At 41.3% G+C, this 19,159-nt stretch overlaps 1 pseudogene; it reads left to right on the forward strand.

Moving 5' to 3' along the window:
* The first annotated feature begins 6,712 nt into the window (after window positions 1-6,712).
* On the forward strand, window positions 6,713-7,617 carry LOC114500727 (annotated as a pseudogene).
* The last annotated feature ends 11,542 nt before the right edge of the window (window positions 7,618-19,159 follow it).

The raw sequence follows: 19,159 nt of genomic DNA on the forward strand, positions 1-19,159 counted from the left end.
GAAACCCAGCTCCCAAGTACGTACCTGCTGCTCTTTTGTATCCAGGCTGGCTTACAATATGGATGCTCTCCTCCCAGATCTCCAGCTCAGACCACCACACATCCCTGCACCTCCATCAACAACACATGGTTACAGAATGGAATGGTGGGGGTGGGGGTTATAAAACTCATCTGTCCCATTAGAGAATTCATTTATGAAACAGCCTGGCTAAACGTAATGAATCACAAATGACACATCTAATGGGTGGGGGTGATAGCTGGGTATTCAGACAGAAATGTAAGCAATGGAAGGGCAAGGGATGTTACTTTCCTGAGAAAGGCTGTGTGCTGTGGCTGAAAGGAGAATCCATCACTGACAGAGATGAGATGGGGACAAGCAGAGAATGACTGGCCCAAGGGAGATGTGAGGAGATCAATGAGGCAGGAGTGTGTCTTTCAGGGATGATTTACCAGAAAAGAAGACAGTGATATTTCAATGGGAGCTACAGAGCAAATAAAAAATCAGCTCTCTGGCTGGAACAGATGCAGAGAAACTGCATATATGAAATGTTTTCCCCTAAAAGAAGAGAGAATCCTTGAAAAGAAAGGATAGAGAAAAGCCTAGTAAAACAGGTCAACAATGAGTAATCATTATCAGAACACTGTCCCTCCTTCACCACAGAGGCACCATTGTGGGAAGAGCATCAAAGACCTGGGAACACCCTCACCTTCTGTGTGGCCTCCTGAAACCACCTGACACTCTCTGAGCCTCAGTGTCTTGGCTATAAAATGAGAATAATAATACCTGCTTCACAGGGTAGCTGTAATTATGATGGTCCTCTGCAAGTTCTGAAAACCAAGGCCACTATCTACTGTATCATTCCAGCTATATAATATTCTGAAAAATGCAAAATTATAGATAGTAAAAAGATCAGTGGCTGCCAGGAGTTGGGGGAAGGGAGTGGTGAACACAGGGGATTGTTAAAGCAGTGAAACTATGCTGCATGATATTGTAGTAATAGATACATGTCATTATACATGTGTGCAAACCCATGGAATGTACAACACCAAGACTGAGTTCTCACATAAAATATGGACTTGGAGTAGAAAAGATGGGCCAGCGGAGGTTTGCTGATTGTAACAAATGTACCACTCTGGTGAGGGACATGGATAATGAGGGAGGTTGTACATGAGTGAGGGCAGCAAGTTTATGGGAAATCTCTGTGTTTTCCTCTCAATTTTGTTGTGAACCTAAAATTACTCTAAAAATAAAGTTTATTTACAAGTAAGTCTATTCTTAAAATAAAAAAGAAGAAGAAACCAAAGTTAGAGTCACCAAACTCATTAGCATGTTAGCATGAGATGCTCTATGTCTGACACAGACCCACAGCTGTCCCTTATTGCTCCCATTTTTGCATGCCTCTTCTTATGGCTTCCTCAAGGTCACACAGTTTTGTGGTTGGTCCAAGTGGAAGGAGCAACCCAAGTCAGCCCCAGGCCCCTTCTCCTTCCACAGTGTTGTATTTGCAGATGTCTCAGAGATGGCTTCTATGCACACCAGCCTAGTGCCCACCCTGTGTCTCCCTTCCCAGTGTCTCTAAGAGCTGCCAGAAGATGCTGGTCCTTCTTTTGGCAATGTCTCCCTATCCTTCCTCCCAACCCTTGCCACTGACAACCACCACAGGGACCATACATCTCTTCCCTGATCACTCTGCCTGTGCTCACATATGTGTCCAGATGGGCCAGTTTCCAATGACAGCCCATGGTTTCTGCCCTCACTCTTCAGCACCATCATTTTGTTATAAAATTCCCTTGGGGAAAAACAATAGCACATGTCATATCACTATTGAACCTATACACCAGGCATTTTCATATATTTTCTCATAGAATTCTCACTATAGACTTTTGACTTAAGTTATAAGTCAAAACCCAGTATTCCCATTTTTCAAATTAGAAAATTAAGGCCTAGGAGGCTGAATTCCCAAGTAGTATTATTTACAGAAGTCAGAATTCAAAACAGATCAGTCTGACTTCAGTCCATGTTCCACTCTACTCTCAAAGTTCTCATCATTGAAATGCTCTTCTTCTGACTCTACTTCCCTCCCATTCCTGTTTGGTGAAAGGACTTCTGTGGGGGAGCTCTGCCTGCAGGGCCCCCGCCCCTTGGCCACCACAGATGAGGATAAGTCTACCAAGGCATGATCTGGCGCCTGAACAAGGACTTGAACCCTGGACCCTCAGATGTTGGAAACCATCCTACCTTGTTTCAGAAGCTGTAACCCTCCATGGCTAAGGCTGAGTGGGTGACCTTCAGACCAGATGCCACTAAGGAGACAAAGCTTATCTCCCTGGCAAGGGTGCTGCCTCTGCCCCCTTTACTTTACCCTGCTTGGCCCTGAGCCTGACTGGTTAGCCAATGATGGGTAAGATTCCTCAAGGGAGGGATGACCTAAGGCAGGCATGGTCATGAGGGGACCCTCAGGGAAGGACTTGGGGACTATGGAGAAAGGGGGTGATAGACCCTCATCCCTCGGCTTTGACAAAGCCTGAGTCCTCATTCTGTCTGAGAGAAGTCTCCTAATCTCTTGTCTGCCTTACTTCCCCTGCCTGACTTAAGCCTAAAACAATGCCATTGGTGTGTGCAGCCCTGTGCTAGAAAGGGTGGGCAATCAAGCCTAAGAAAGAATATGTAAAATCCTGTGAAACCTGCTTTGTTTAGAATGCTCTCGATTAAATGATAAGGGTCCAAGCAGGAAGTGAGCTTGTTCCCCAAAGTTTTATGGTCCTTTAGCTATCTGACCCTGACTAAAAAAGGCCCTCAGAGTTCTTTGTATGTTATCTATTGTTTGATCCTTACTGCCTAACAATGATTAATGAGCTTTACCTGTATTCTTGTGCAAATGAACCCAATAAAACCCCATTGAAGAAAAGGCTCTTGGCCCTTCTCCTTTGAGAGATGGGCCACCTTTCCTCCCCAGGCAGATCATGTCTTGGTAGACTTATTCTCATCCATGGCAGCCAGGGGGGCCCTGCGGGCAGAGCCCCCTCAACAGACTTCTCCTCATGCCCAGACATAGATGATGGGCACCCCTGTATCCCATTCTTTCTCCATGTTGGCTCAACTTTGACTTCTCTCCCTCAACAGATGATGTCAAGGCTGTCAGCCTGCATATTTCCTCTGGACTTCCTCATAGCCTACCATCCTCTGTGGTGTCTTCTGTTCTCATCCTCAAGGTTTCCAACACCCCTGTTGAAAATCTTCTTAATTCCTTAGCCTCTAAGTGTCTTTAGAAAGCTAGTGACCTCCACCTCTGCTCAACCACAGGAACCTCCAGGGACGTAAGAATTCCATAGACAGACATATTATATCCCTCCTAACAGCTGCAAAGCATCACATCTTGTCTATAAACCTACCGCCTCCTTTTCTGATCCTTAACTTTCACTCTCTAGCCTCTTGTAATCTCCATTTCCTTACTTATATTAGCTTCCCAGTCCATCAGACCCTTCCAGGGCTCACCCACCCATACCCCATAGGTAGTCACTTCAACCATGTACTCACTTCCATTCTAGGATCCCATTTGCCATCTACCTGCAGCCCTTCCACAGCTAGGCAACCCCCTCTTTCCCAAGACTTTCTCCAGAATATACTAGCAGGCTGAAAGTAGGGATAGATTAATATAATGACCCTCAACCCTTTTCCAGGTAAAATCAAACATATGTTACCAATTCCAGCAGGGTCCTTATTTCTGCTGAGAATACTTTTCACTCAGTTCTCAGCTCTCTTCCTTACTTTTCATAACAGCCACTCCCCCTTCTCCTTTAGCCTCATTTCTAAATGTACCACCTCAGTTTCTATAGACAATTTTACTTCTACTGGGAAGAGTATAACAACTTAATGTGACTTAATTCCCTCAGTTATCCCATTCTCTCCTTAAAATATCTTCTGAACTTCCTTTACTTTCTTATTTGAGACGTGCCCTGCTTCTTTGCCAAGACTAACACTTCCTCCTACTCTTGATCCCATTCACTCTTATCTCCTCCAGCACCTTATTTTGTCTCTAGTCCAATCTCCCCCTCCATCCCTCCTCCACTGCATAGCTCCTTGCACTACATCCACACACATTATAGTCTCCCTATGCTAAATCAGCACTTCTGGAAGGACTGATGTGTACTCAGTAGTTATTAAGTACCACTATGAAACAGGTACTATGTTTGATGCTGGAGAGACAAAGAGAAATGGTAACTTCCACTCTTAAGGAGTTCAGATTTCCAGGATGAAAAACAGACAGATGAAGATAAATTCTAGGCAGTAACTACAGGAATAAATACAGGTTTATGCAGGATAACTGATAAAAGACAGGGATATTCCTAGAAGGGGTGACACCTGAACTTGGTCTGTTTCAGTTAATATGTTCTACAAAACAGAGACAGACTCATGAGTGAGAGCAGATGACAGCTAGTGGGGTGGGGGAGGTTGCGCTAAAAGGAAAAATGACTCGAGGACATAGACAACAGTGTGGTGATTGCTGGGGAAGGGGAGTATAACGGGACTAAATGATAATGGGAAAATAAAATAAAGATTAAATTTTAAAAAAAGAAATGTGTTCTATACAAATCAAAGAAAACTGATCAATAATTTCACCAGATACAACTTACCTCTCAAGTTCAATCAGAAACCCAGGAGAGGTAAGTGAGGGTTGGCATGGAAACTCCCCCATGTCATCAAAGACCCAGGCTCTTTCCACCTTTCTGCCTCACATCTTCACATGTTATCTTTCACTTCCATAGTCTTACCTCAGTGTTTCAAGGTGGCTACAGTGTTTCCAGGTCTCCTTTACATTTCCCAGAAAGCAGAAACAGACAAGAGTGAAGAAACAAAAGATTCCCTGGACAAACTCGGCCTGTTTATTTGGGAATGGGTGCCCTCTGCAGTGACTTCTGCCAAAAACATTTTGTTCAGAAGAGTATGCCATGGCCACCACTAGCTGCAAGGAAGATGAGGAAGTTGAGTGGTTTAGTAGGACAGAAAGACAAGAGTTTGGCAAAGAGTCAGGAAGTAGAGAAGGGAGAACAATAAATGCAGAAGGAGTCACTTATATGAGGTACAACATACAGGAGTGCATGGTTGTTTGGGAATTGTCAAGTGGAGCTAGAGGAATCAGAAGGGGCTATGGGAGGTGTGGCGGGAAAGGGAGGCAGATCTGGGACATGCAATACCTCAACACCATGCAATGGCTTAGGGCTTGGTCTTGAAGACCCCTGTAATAGTAATAATTAGATTTATATTTTAGAAAGATCACTCTTTATGCAGAGTGGAGAATGAATTTTAGGAGTGCAAGACTGGAGAAAGAAACCTTCAAATTGGCTGTTTCAAAATGATGATAAAGAATAACAATACTCATATGCTAAGGGGATGGAAAGATGTGAACAGAATCTGGGGGTATTACAGAACCCAATTCCTCCCAAAGGACTGTTTTCACCACCCTATCCTAAAGAGCAGGTGTATTAGACTGTTTGTAAGCAATTCCTCCCTCTCACTTGCACTTGCCTCACAGGGTTACAAGACTTGGAACCACATTTTCCAGACTAACATTGCAATTACAGTTCCAGTTGCTATATCTGGGAAGTTCATTCCCAGATATAGCAAACATTCTCCTGAATGGTCTTATGGTTTCAAATCATCTTCTAATCCAACCCTCATACCACCTTCACTGTAAAGATCACTTCATAACAGACACTTCACAGTAAATACTGCTCACCAACTCAATATGCAAAAATAGCTCATCTGATCTACACAACAATGGAAAAAGCTACTTGCAAAGTAGACAATTCTCACCATTATTGTTGATACCACTTTGTATTTATTCTGTTGCCTCTCATTACTTACTGTATTTGCATTTGTATATAACTGATTTTCTCTATTAAACTGTCATTTCTTTGATGGAAATGTTGCAGATGGAATTCTTTATCTTCTTCTATTGAGTCATGCCATGTCTCAGTTCCTTAGCAGGATAGAAAAATAAAAGGCAAGAGATAGCCCTGGCCTATGTGGTACAGTTTGTTGGAGTGTCATCCCATAATTGAATGGCCACTGCTTCAATTTCCAGTCAGGCCACGTGCCCAGGGTTGCAGGCTTGATACCTGGTTATGGCACATGCAGAAGGCAGCCAATTGGTGTTTCTTGCATCAATGTTTCTCTCTATCTCTCTCTTTCTCTCTCCCTTCCCCTCTCTTTTGAATAAGAATAAAATAAACTTTGAAAAAAAAAAGGCAAGTGATAAATCAAGATATCGCTTGATATCTGGCCAGTGTGGCTCAGCTGGTTGGACAAAGGTTCTGTAGCTGAAGGGTTGCTTTGGATTCCCAGTCAGGACACATGGCCAGGCTGCAGGTCCAGTGCTTGCAAGCACGTATGGTAGGCAACCAAATGATATTCCTCTCACATAGATGTTGCTCTCTCTCTCTTCCTCTCTCTCGAAAAGCAAAGAAAAAATATCCTTGGGTAAGGATAAAGAAAAATATTTGTAGAATATATGACAAGTAGTTCTTATGTACATTTTCTATAGAGTTCTCATAAATCCAAAATAAGGACCGAGGCAGCCCACCCAGGAGGAGGGCATGCTGTTGTTCCCCGTGGCCTTTCTGGAGCAAATCACCTCTACCTGTGGCCTTGCCATGGTGATCTATGGGCAGTTATGTACTGCCAATACATATCTCTCAATCACATGCTGACCCTGGCAAAGTTGCCAGAGGTATTTTCAACAAAATATTTGGTTTTGGGTTCGTGAAACTGGACGTGAAAATAAAGTCATGAAGTGGCATGGAATTCTCAACATCTGGTTCCTGTAATGCAGAGACTGGCAAAGTTACTGAGACCTTGGAGACTAGGTATAAAAGGTCACAGAGAAATGGAATATGGACAACACTCTGGGAACTGAAGTCGCAATTGAAGCACAGATTTGTCAAGATTTGAAAAGGACATTTGATACCACCTTTTCATCAAACACAGGAAAGAAAAGTGGTAAAATCATGTTTTCTTACAAGAGAGAATGTATAAACCTTGGTTGCAATGTTGACTTTTATTTGCTGGACCTGCCATCCATCGTTCAGCTGCCTTTGGTCACAAGGGCTGGCTTGCTGGATACCAGATGACCTCTGACTGGGCCAAATCAAAGCTGACAAGGAATGACTTTGCTGGGGGCTACAGGACTGGGGACTTCCAGCTACACACTAATGTCAATGATGGGACAGAACTTGGAGTCTCAATTCATCAAAAAGTATGTGAGATCTTGACACTTCGGTGAACTTTGCTTGGACACCAGGTACCAACTGCACTCACTTTGGCACTGCAGCTAAATATCAGTTGGATCTGACTGCTTCCATTCTGCAAAAGTCAACAACTCTGGTTTAATTGGAGTGGGCTACACTCAGACTCAGGCCTGGTGTGAAGCTTACGTTGTCTGCTCTGGGAGATGGGAAGAGCATTAGTGCTGGAGGCCACAACTTGTCCTGGAGTTGGAGGCTTAAGCCAGATGAAAGAAACCTCTGGGGATGGATATCAGAAGATTTGGCCTTACTATATTTCCACTGTGACCAACAGGCTTTTTTCCCTCCAAAACGATGATCCAAACAAAGGATGAGCTAAACGAGAGCTGTGATTTAACTTTTTAGACAGTTACTTGTTAGCTGGTTTCGGTTGACTTTGTTATCTGTCCAGTCACCAGTGCTGCCAGCCTGTGGTCCCTACACATTATTTAAATGCATTTCTCTGTTAAATGTGCTACCAACCAAAAATGAAATAGACTTTCATGAAAACTGTGCAATTGTGTGCACGTTTGTTTTTATGTTCCCTTTAACATTGAATATTGCCATTGAATGAAATGGGTCAGTGGATTTAAGGTGAGTTTAAAATTTTTTTGTTAAATAACAATCATTAGAATTGCTTTTAGTATCTTAAAACATGACAAATTATAAATAAAACAAGTATACATAATTAATGACTGCAAGTATTTGCAAAATTAAAATTTTGCTATGTGGGATCAAATCTCCCAGGTTATTTAGTTAATAACTGATTTTTTTTCCAGTGACCATTTTGCTCTTTACCAAAATCTGTGCCACAAACTCTTCTGTGTTCCTACAATAACTTCATGAGCTTTTAGGCTACCATAAAATAAGAGGGTATATGCCTTTTAAAAAACACAAAATAAATAAAACACCCCAATAGAAATATGGTTATTGAACATGAATGCACATTTCGCAAAAGAAATAAAAGTGACTAATATACATAAAACTATTAATCAAATAAATGAAAATTAAATTAAACAACTTTTTAAATATATGAACTGAGCAAAGATTAAACAAATTAACAATAGCTAATATTTATTATTTGCTATGATTCTGAGTCTCTTCTAAGTACTTTACATGAATTCATTCATTTAATTTTCACAGCAGGCCTGGAGGAAGTTACTGTTCTTATACCCTACATTTTACAGACAAGGGAGTAAGGCATAGAGAGGTTAACTTACCCAGGGTCATACAATTAGATAATGCTAAAGACAGATTTTTAATTCAGACACTTGGTTCACAAAACTGTGCTCTTGACTATTTCATCTTCATGTCTTCTGCAGAAGACTAAACATTTATTAAATGTTTTCTATTTTTCAAGTACAGAGCTAAGTGTGTCCATTGATCATCTTATCTGGCCCTTATAATAGCCCTAGAAAAGATTCATTTTTCTTTTTTCCACTTTACAGTCTAAAAAAACTAGTCCCACCAAACTGAAACTAAAAGGAACTAAGAAACTTAGCTAACTTAACAACTAGTAAATTATAGAAATAGGTCTCTTTGCACAAAAGCCTATACCCAGTATTGGCAAGAGTTTGGGAAAACAGGCACTCCCATACACTGGTGGAAAGTTAAATGCAATTACCATTGTGGAATGCAATTTAGCAATGTCATTGGCTTTTGTGGTTTACCACCGGCTGATGTAGTTTTTCAAACATATTATTTCCTGTGAAATCAGTATGAACAAAGATTCTTCTACAAAGATGTTTAATGACCACTATTTATTATTTGCACTGGAGCAATAGCTAATGGTTTATCTTCAAAAAGAAACACAATGCAGTCATTAAAAATGATGTTATAGTAAAACATTTTTATGACATAAAAAATGTTAATGAGGACTTCCGGCCAAGATGGAGGCATAGGCAGATACACTGTGCCTCCTTGCACAACTAAGATAGAGAAAACAACAATTTAGAAATAGAATAACAACCAAAACTGACAGAAAATTGATCTGAATGGAAGTCGGACAACCAAGAAAATACACTGGTTCATCCAGACTAATAGGAGGGGCAGAGTGGGGCAACCACCCATGGGTAGCGGTGCAGAGAGCAGAGAACATTGGGACTGGGCGAGTGAGGCACGCAAAACCACAGTGGGTGGACTCTGAACACGCAAGCGGCAGCTGGCAGACCCCAGCCAAGGGGTGGCAACCGGCAAACCCAGGCAGGTGGCCATTGTGAAGCAAGGCACTGTGTGCAACCCAGGATCACAGTGCTGGGAAATAGAGCCTTGGGGCACTGATTGAGGGCACCTGTGGGGATTGAGGAACAGGGAGGGACTCCCAGCCTCTCAGGAGAAGTCCTTGGAGGGTCCCACAGCATGCACAAGCCCACCCACACTGGAATTGGCATCAGAGAGGCCCAGTTTGCTTAGGGGAAGCAGCGGAAGAGACTGAGGTCCCACAGACAGCAGAGCAAGCACCATTGTTCCCTCTCAGACCCCGCCCCCACATACAATGTCACAACCCAGTGACTGGGGTGCCCCACCCTGGTGAACACCTAAGGCTCTGCCCCTCATACATAACAGGCACAACCAGACCAAAGGAAAAAAACAAAACAACAACAACAAAAAAAATGATGCTTCAAACAGCATTGAAAGCCCCAGAATCAGTTTCTTTAAGCGACTGAGAGATAGGCAACCTATCAGATGCACAGTTCAAAGCACTGGTAATCAGGATGCTCACAGAATTGGTTGATGCTGGTTGCAAATTAGATGAAAAAATGAAGGCTACAATAAGTGAAATGAAGAAAAATGCACAGGGAACCAATAGTGATTGAATGAAAGCTGGGTCTCACATCAATGGAGTGGACCAGAAGGCAGAAAAAAAACAAACATAAAAGAATGAAGAAGTAAGAATTCAAAAAAACGAGAAGAGGCTTAGGAACCCCCAGGACATCTTTAAACGTTCCAACATCCGAATTATAGGGGCACCAGAAGAAGAGGAAGAGCAACCAGTAAAAAACTTATTTGAACAAATAATAAAGAACTTCCCCATTCTGGCAAAGGAAATAGACTTCCAGGAAGTTCAGGAAGCTCAGAAAGTCCCAAAGAAGTTGGACCCAAGAAGAAACACACCAAGGCACATCATAATTGCATTAGCCAAGGTGAAAATGAAGGAGAGAATCCTAGAAGCAGCAAGAGATGAGGAGACAGTAACCTACAAAGGAGTTCCCATAAGACTGTCAGTTGATTTCTCAAAAGAAATCTTGCAGGCAAGAAGGGGCTGGAAAGAAGTATTCCGAGTCATGAAAGACAAGGACCTACATCCAAGATTGCTCTATCCAGCAAAGCTTTCAGTTAGCATGGAAGGGCAGTTAAAGTGCTTCTCAGATAAGGTCAAGTTAAAGGAGTTCATCATCACCAAGCCCTTATTTTATGAAATGTTAAAGGAATTTATCTAAGAAAAAGAAGATAAAGAAACATGGATAGTAAAATGACAGCAAACTCACAATCATTAACAACCACACCTAAAACAAAAACAAAAAGAAACTTAGCAAACAACTAGAACAGGAACAGAACCACAGAAAGGGAGATCACATGGAGGGTTAGCAACAGGGGAGTGGGAGGAGGAGAGAGGGGGAAAAGGTACAGAGAATAAGTAGTATAGATGGTAGGTAGAAAATAGACAGGGGGAGGGTAAGAATAGTATGGGAAATGTAGAAGCTAAAGAACTTATGACATATGGACATGAACTAAAGGGGGGGAATGTGGGTTGGAGAGTGTGTGCAGGGTGGAGGGGAATGAAGGAGGGAAATGGGACAACTGTAATAGCATAATCAATAAAATATATTAAAAATATTAATGATATGTTGCATAAAGAGAAAAGGTAGATCACAAAAAAAGTACCATGTGATCTTATTTTTAAGAAAACATAATATAAATACAGTCAACTAGTTACACAGCCAGATAGAGGTAGTCAGCTGGATAATTTGCTAAATATAGCTAGATACTTAGATACATAGAATTTCTAGACAGATAGCTATGGCTAGATTTTTTAAATTAAGGAAATGTTTAAAATGGCTGCCTTCATATGGTAGAATTTCAGGTGATCTTTTTCTTCTTATGCTTTTCTGTATATTTCCAATTTTCTGTTTTTCCACTTGCAATAGGGGAAAATGCCAAATTTTGTTTGTGGATCTACAGAATAAACTAAAGAATGTGTCTCAGGCTCTTATAAAAGTAATATTTTTACCTAAAGTTCACAGAAAAGGCAGGGATTACAGTAAGGATAATAACTACTATTTCCCACTGGCCATTCACAAAAAATGAGTCCTTCCTCACAAATCAAGTATGAAAATTTTCTAGACTCTGGATCCCTTCACATTGGGGAAATGTAGACAATTTTCTCTTGCCCTCAAGAATTGAGTTTTCATTTGATGTTGTTCTCCATGGACCACCCTGCACACCCACTCCAGTCCTAAGGTACCGTCTTGTCTGATGAACCAGGTGCCTTGGTTAGAACACTATTTGCTCATTACAGAAACCAGATGGAGAAGTATATGTAAAAAGTGAGTTTATTGAAAAGAGAAAAGGTGTCTCTCACAAGTACAAGACTGAGAAAGGCCACAGGCAGCTTTTACTCAGGCACTTGCTTCATTCCTGTGTCCCCACAGATTGGCTCTCTATTTCTCTACCCCACAGCAGAAGGCAGCCCCAAACTCACAGCCTTAGGGCCAATCCCACAGGCTAGTTGAAGAAAAACCAGTTGGCTTAATTAGGCTCAGGCATCCACTCTTGTTGTTATAGTGAGGGCTGGCATGTGGGTTCCAGGGTACACTTGTGGGATCACCTTGTGCCCCCTTGGATGGAGGTATGGTTCACAGAACTGGGGTGCTGCCAAGAGCAAAGCACACCCTTCCAAGAGGTGTCCTCTGCCAGTCCCCTCTGCTGCTCCCTTGGCCACATGGCCGCTTGTCTGCAGTTAGGATCCCACGTGTGAGCGCCCAGTAGCTTTTATTTCAAGTCATTGAGTCTTGTCTGCCAAGTCAGGATGAAGACGGGGACTAGCCTTCCTTCTCTCTTTTTTTATATCTTCTTCAGCAGAGTATACCAGAGGTTTTGAATACCTATTATCTGATTGCCTGAGAGAAAAGTCAGCCTTTAACACAAGCTAATTACATGACGTAAACTAGCTTTCAAGTGACAAAGCCAAAAAAACAGGTCTGCTCCAGAATCAGAATCACAAGTCAGAGTGGGTTTTAAACTCTTGTGTGGTTTAAAAAGATATATAAGTGGAACTCAAAATACTCTGTGCATTTATGTACATGCATATACCCAAGCACGTGGGAATTTTCCCCTCACTGGCCAAAGGGAAGAGATGAAAGACTAGAAATCACCTCCACTGTAACAGCTCACAGTTTTCCATGCTGAAAGCCTATCAGAAAGATATATTGGTCTGTGAAATAAAGCAATGATGTTTGCATAAGAATGCAAACAGAATAAAATTTAGATTCCATCTCTTCAGACCTACCTGATACCAAGCTCAGACATAGTAAAAGAACACCATTTGGGATCTTGTTTTTAATTGGATTTTCTAATCTTCCCAATATTTTAATGAGCTTGGAGGGAAATCATCAGTGTTTAAGATACAGGCTCTATCAAGATGATCCCAGAACTGTCTTCTCTTTGGGTTGTTCTGCATTGGAGAGTTAAGGTCAGGAGTGATTTAGTGTGAATTTGGATCACCTAAGGGAATTTCCCAGCCATCAGTAGGTACCTGTCCAAGACTTTTGTTTCGGTTTCCAAGGAACCATATATTATGAAAGAAAAGCCCCAAGGCCTTCAGCAAAACAACTCCTTCAGAGCACTCCCTGCAGTTTATTATGTTGCACTTGAGGATGATTTGACAAGGATCTACAAATCCAATAGCAAGCAGCCAGAGGTCAGTGGCTGCACACTGGAAGAGCAGAGAGCTTTGCTCACCACCAGCCACCCAGCACATCCCCACAGGAATCCCTGACCGTCTGCCCAGACCCGATGTCCAGGGACACCCAGCTCCTCAGCAGTACTGTCTTGGAAAACAAAGGTGGGCACAACACTCTGACCATCTGTATTAGTTTGTTAGGGCTGCCATAAAGAGTACCACAGCCTGTGTGGCTTAAAAAACAAAATTTTATTTTTGCACAACACTGGAGGCTAGAAGTCCAAGACCAAAGTGCTGGCAGGGTTGGTTCCCTCTGAGGTCTCTCTTGTTGTCTTATAGATGGCTGTCCTTTCCCTCACACGGTATTCCCTCAGTATGTGTGGGTCCATATTTGCTCTTCTGATAAGGACACTGTCACATTGGATTACGACCTACCCTAACGACCTCATTTTCATTTAATAGGCTCTTCAAAGGCCCTAACTCCAAATGCAGTCACATTCTGAGGAACCAAGGTTTAGGGTTTCAACCCATGGATTTAAGGGGGCACAATTCAGCCCGTAACACCATCCACAGAACAAGCTGGGAGTGTGCATATTTCTGCCAAACCTCTCTGACCCTGTTGGAGGGTCAGACCAGCGCTCTTCTTACATGTGCAAACTCTAAACAGAAAGCCTGGATCCCACCATTGCATACCCAGGCACAAGTTATGAGACCTTATTTAGTTACTTGTCCTCTCTGAGCCACAATTCCTTGGATGCAAAATAAAGATGATTATAATAGTCCTATGACATAGGGTTGCCATGACAAATGGATTCACACAGGTACAAAGTTTAGAACAGCATCTGGCACAAAGAAAATTTTTAGTAAATATTAGTGATTATTATTATTAATTGAACCACTAGGAACCCTAGCTGATTACTGACCCAGCCTGGGTGGGGATCCGTTGGATCTACCCAAAACAACATTGAAGGTGCCTCCAAGGGACACTAATTGAGGGTACTCTTCAACCTGTAGTGAGTCTGACCACAGCCCATCAGCCACAAATTAGGGAACAAATATCCATTCACCTATAGAAGCCTCGGCCAGTTTCCTCTTTTACTTAGGCCCTTGAGTATTTCAGGCATCTGTTTGCATGTATTAAGTGAGTTTGCATCTACTTCTATGTCCCTTTGTACAGGTTGAATTAGAAGGCAATGAATTTTTCCCTTTGTTTTTCTTGTTCTCACTGAAGATTATAAAGAAAGGCTTAAGCTAATCCTTGGGAGATAAAAGTGTTCAAGTGACTCTTCTCCAAGCCCATTTAGTTTTGCCTATTATTAATCAGTTTGCTCATCAAAGCAGACCCTAGTTCTGCTGAGAATTCATGACAAGGAGGAATATATAAAGACAAGCCACATTTTGCTCTGACACACTGGGTGTTCATCAGTTGAGGGTGCTGGGTTTCCAGCTTTACAGGAACTGCACCATCACAGAAGCAGAGTGCCCTCTTAGAATCAACAACCATTTTCCTTAAACTACTATCGCATATCTCTGCTCAGAGGAGAAAATGAAGAAAATGTACAATGAACAAGCAAGCCCTTTAAGGGAGCTGAGTGTAGATGTGATAAATGATGGAAGAATTGTAACCACACTTCTTGAGACCACAGAGGAGGCTATATTTGTGACTGCTGGTGGAGAAAGGCTCCACTGAGGTGGGATTTGAAGAATGAGTAGACAGGTAGCAAAATGCAGATGAAGACCTTCATAGCAGAGTAAATCGGGTAAGCAAAAGGGATAGGGGCATTAAAATGCTTGAGGTAATAAAATAATATCATTAGGGACAGTGCAGAGAGTGGTGAGGGAAGAGACTGGAACCCATAAAAACCACCTAAGTGGAATTGCTTCACTTATGGAGAGGGGTCTTACTGCATATGCACATGGAGACCACACTCATCTACCTTTCTCAGTTAACACCAGCTCCCATCCTCATTTCCATTGCAGGCTTTGCCTGCACACTGGCTATTGAAAGTCTTCCTAGAATATTTCCATCACTACAGAAATTTCTATTAGACAGTTCCATCTTAGAGAATAGTATATTATTCAGGATAGCTGGTGGGTTGGGGGCAGGTTTGAAACAAAGCAAAGGGGAGTTAGAAATCAGAAGCATCTGATAATTTATTTAATGCCTTCATTATTTAATGCAATTCATTATTTTTGCCTTTGCCAACAAAACACTTGACCATTCTGAGGACCTGATTTAGACCATGTTATTGACATCTTCAGTCTCAAATATTTCTTCAAGGTTTTGCATAGCACTTGGTAAACAGACAATTATTTAGAACCTAGCCATCTCTGTGTTGTTGATGCATTTTTGTGCCCTTTGGGTATGTGTACAAACCCATATATATGTTCTATCTCACAAGATTTTAAATTCCTTAAGGACAACAATTTCTTTTAACTTTTTGTGTCCCTATTGCCAAGTCCAGTGCTTTGCACATAAGATATGCTCAAAAAACATATTCTGGTTAATAATGTCATACAAGGTTCTCTATACTCAGTCCTATGAGTATAGAGTCTCTATGACTTAGTCCTGTTTTCCTTTTCAGACTCATCACTCCCACTCCCAGACTTGCTCTTTACAGTTTACTTCTACTGCACTACTCACAGTTCCCCCAAATGCTCCAGATTTTATGTGCTCCCAGGTCTTTGCCACACTGATTTCCCCTGAACCAGCTTAAATAATGCCCTGTTTTTCACCTTGTCTGACCTCCAGGCTGACTGGCAGCACTCCCCCAGGAGCTTCCTCAAGGTGCCATTCTGTACCATTCATCGTTCTGTGTGCTGCATCTTCCACTAGATTATGAGCTCTGTGAGGGCTGGAACTATAGCTTGTTCCCAGTTCTGCCCCAAACTGAGTATACGTCTAGCCCATGGAAATCAAGCAAGTATTTATGAAATGAATGAGTGGATGGATTAATGAGCTATAGAAACAACTGCTTATGAGGCAAGTTCAACTGGAGATTTGCAGAAATAATGTCAATCCTTATTATGGCATTTCTGCCTCCCTATTATCTGAAATAGCAACAACAATTCCAAAACTCAAAAGACCACTTACCTCAGAGGCAGAGAATGGGCTTGGGATGGAGAAAGGGCACATTAATGAAACTACAGTTGACCCATGAACAGCAGGGGTTTAGAGCTGCTGGAAGCCATGTATATAAGTATAAGCAGATTTTTTTCAATAAATCCAGTGGGCCCTTCCTTTCATGGGTCTTGCATCCACAGGTTCAATAGGTTCAACATGCTGCAAATCAAAAATAGCATTTTTGAGTTCCCAACCACAGTTTCCCAGCCCAAAACAGTGTTTTCAACCTGTGATTGGTTATATCTGCAGATTCGAAAGGCTGAACTTAAACACAGATTTTCATCTTGGTGGGTACCACTAATAACTGTTCTTGTTCAAGAATCAACTGCATATTTTTAATATTTTAATCTTTAATATTTTAATATTTGGGTTGTGACTTCACAGTGTTTACTTTGTTAATGTTTTATAACATGTGTTATATATTTTATGTATTAAATATTGTAGAATATAGAATAATTACTTTTTTCAGTTTTATTGGTCTTCAGTGACAAGTTAATTTCAACTATTTTATTTTTTACTTTTTACAAAATTTTACTTCTTTTGCTGCCTTTCCTAAATATTTCAACAACCATTTTTTTTCTTTCAGATACGGAACAAAGGGTGTTAGCTTGAAGTGCAATGGTAACATGCTCAAACCTTTTCCCACTTATGAGAAAATGGATGTCACTCTCTACATCAGACCCTCAAGATACCTTTAAAAGATTGTTTTCCAGTCCAAATGGCCAGGATGACCCTGAAGACAGCCAGTGCAACATCTATGCGTAAAAGCACAGCTCCTAATAGCTCAACACTGTTGCAGGGTGATGCTTTCTTCCAACGAAGCCATGAAAGGTAAACAGGCAAACTAAAGAATATGCTTGCTATTCTCCCCAATTTAGGACATCTATTTGGCATCTACTATTTGGTGCCAGCATTGTGGTAGGCACTGAGGATACAGTGAAAACTAAGATAAAAAAAAGACACAGCTGCTGATCTCCAGGAACTCACCTTTTCATGTTGACAAGTAAACAGAAGTGCACAATATCAAAGCAACACAGGTAGGGAGGGAGGTGAATGGTGAACTAGAAAAAACTTCTACAGGTGGGAAAAAAAGACATTTCGGGGAAAAGAGACAGCATGTACAAAGATGTACATATCATTGTGGTAGTACTAAATGGCATATTAAATAGATGTAGTTAATTGCTAAACTGCCTTTAAATCCCATTAAAATGAGAAAATTGTATAGCATGGGAATGAGAGAAGTGCCTTCAGCATGCTGGGAATTTTGAGAATTTCATCAGTGTATCCACCCACCCTTAATGGTGGGACTTCAGCAGCTAGAACTGCAGATGCACAGGTTATATTAAAAATTATTTAAAATTTACTCTGCAAGACAATACATAATTATATTTTATTTTGATTAATGTTAAAAATCATTGTACATCTGAGCATTCTGCAAACTGAGGGAAAAAAAACTGGCTCAGAACCACTAAAGAATAAAAGCAAACTAACCCAGGGTTGGGAATTTTTAAATAAAGGGATAAGAAAAATCCAGGTCATCAGACATTCTCTGGAATTAAATTATCAGCTTCCTCTGTGAAAAGAGGTGGCTCTGCAAGACCTCGGCTGTAGCCTTTCTTGCCCAAAGCTTCTTCCATAGATACACTCATTCTTCTTTTCCAAGAATCTTTTCAAAGAACGGGAGAGCTCTTTCTGTCAGATCTTCATGTATAATCACATGGTACTACTTCAACAACCCAGTCAGAATAAGGCTTTTTAAATTATTCACTTGGCTGGGGCAGATAGGGGCAAGTGTCAAGATCTGATAGTCTCGAATTCCCAGTCTTTCTAGCAGAAGACAGCAAACTGCACATACTTGATTCTCCTTTCAAATGGCTGATTCTTTTCTGGTTTCTTTGGGCTCTCCCATTTCATTCTGGGTAGCAAGCCCTGCTAGCAGGGATGGTAATTAGGTGTGATTTAAGTGCTGCATAATTTGTACAATGCTATAAAATGCCAATGCAAAATCAAGGGAGTCTGGTCAAGAGGAAAATTTATTTTGGAAGAGAAGAGGAGAGGGGGAGCAGGTGGCACTAGGCCATCTGCTTCAGAAGAGATAATTAGGATTCCGATTTTGCTGAGAACATTTTTAGAAAAAGCATTTGCAAGGGTTGCTGAAAAGTAGCATCAATTCTGAGAAGGAACTAGGAAGTGAGAGTAAAGGCTGAACAGGCCAAGCTCTCCAGATTAAAGCAGTGTCCAGTCAACCTTGAAAATGAAATCTTTCCAAATAGACACAGCCAGAAGGAAATCCTGTGAGTTAAAAAGTAGCTATCAAAGTGGACAGGATAACCCCAACTCTGATAATGTTGTCTCTTTTATCCACAGTATTATCCAATGCCTTTCATCCCCAGAAGTAGAACAACATCAGAAGATTTATAGACCAAGATGTTTTGAAAATGAAATTTTCTTCCTTCTTATTCTCTGGCCTCTAATTATGCGGCCATTTCTTCATGCCTCTACCCCTGTCAAGGCAAAGGGTTTCAGCATACAACTTCTCAGCTGTAAATCTCCAGGGAGAGAGAGACAAACTCTTGAAGGTCTCAGGAAAGAAGAAAGGGTAAAGGGAGAAAAAATAAGGAAAAAAGGGAAGGAAGAATAAAAGGACAGGAGACAGCAGAGGAGAGAACAGAAAAAAACTGCAAAGAAGAACATGTTGTTGGGCTCTAAGTTTTAGATGGTATTGATTTTGTGAACAAGCGTCATGAATTTTGGTCGATAAAGATAGCGATATTTTCTATAAAATTGCCAAGTCAAAGGTATTTGTGCTATGTGCTTTTAAAAAATATTACACACTTAGAGTTTAATGCT

Source organism: Phyllostomus discolor, chromosome 6, assembly GCF_004126475.2.
Source record: "Phyllostomus discolor isolate MPI-MPIP mPhyDis1 chromosome 6, mPhyDis1.pri.v3, whole genome shotgun sequence".
Lineage (NCBI taxonomy): Eukaryota > Metazoa > Chordata > Mammalia > Chiroptera > Phyllostomidae > Phyllostomus > Phyllostomus discolor.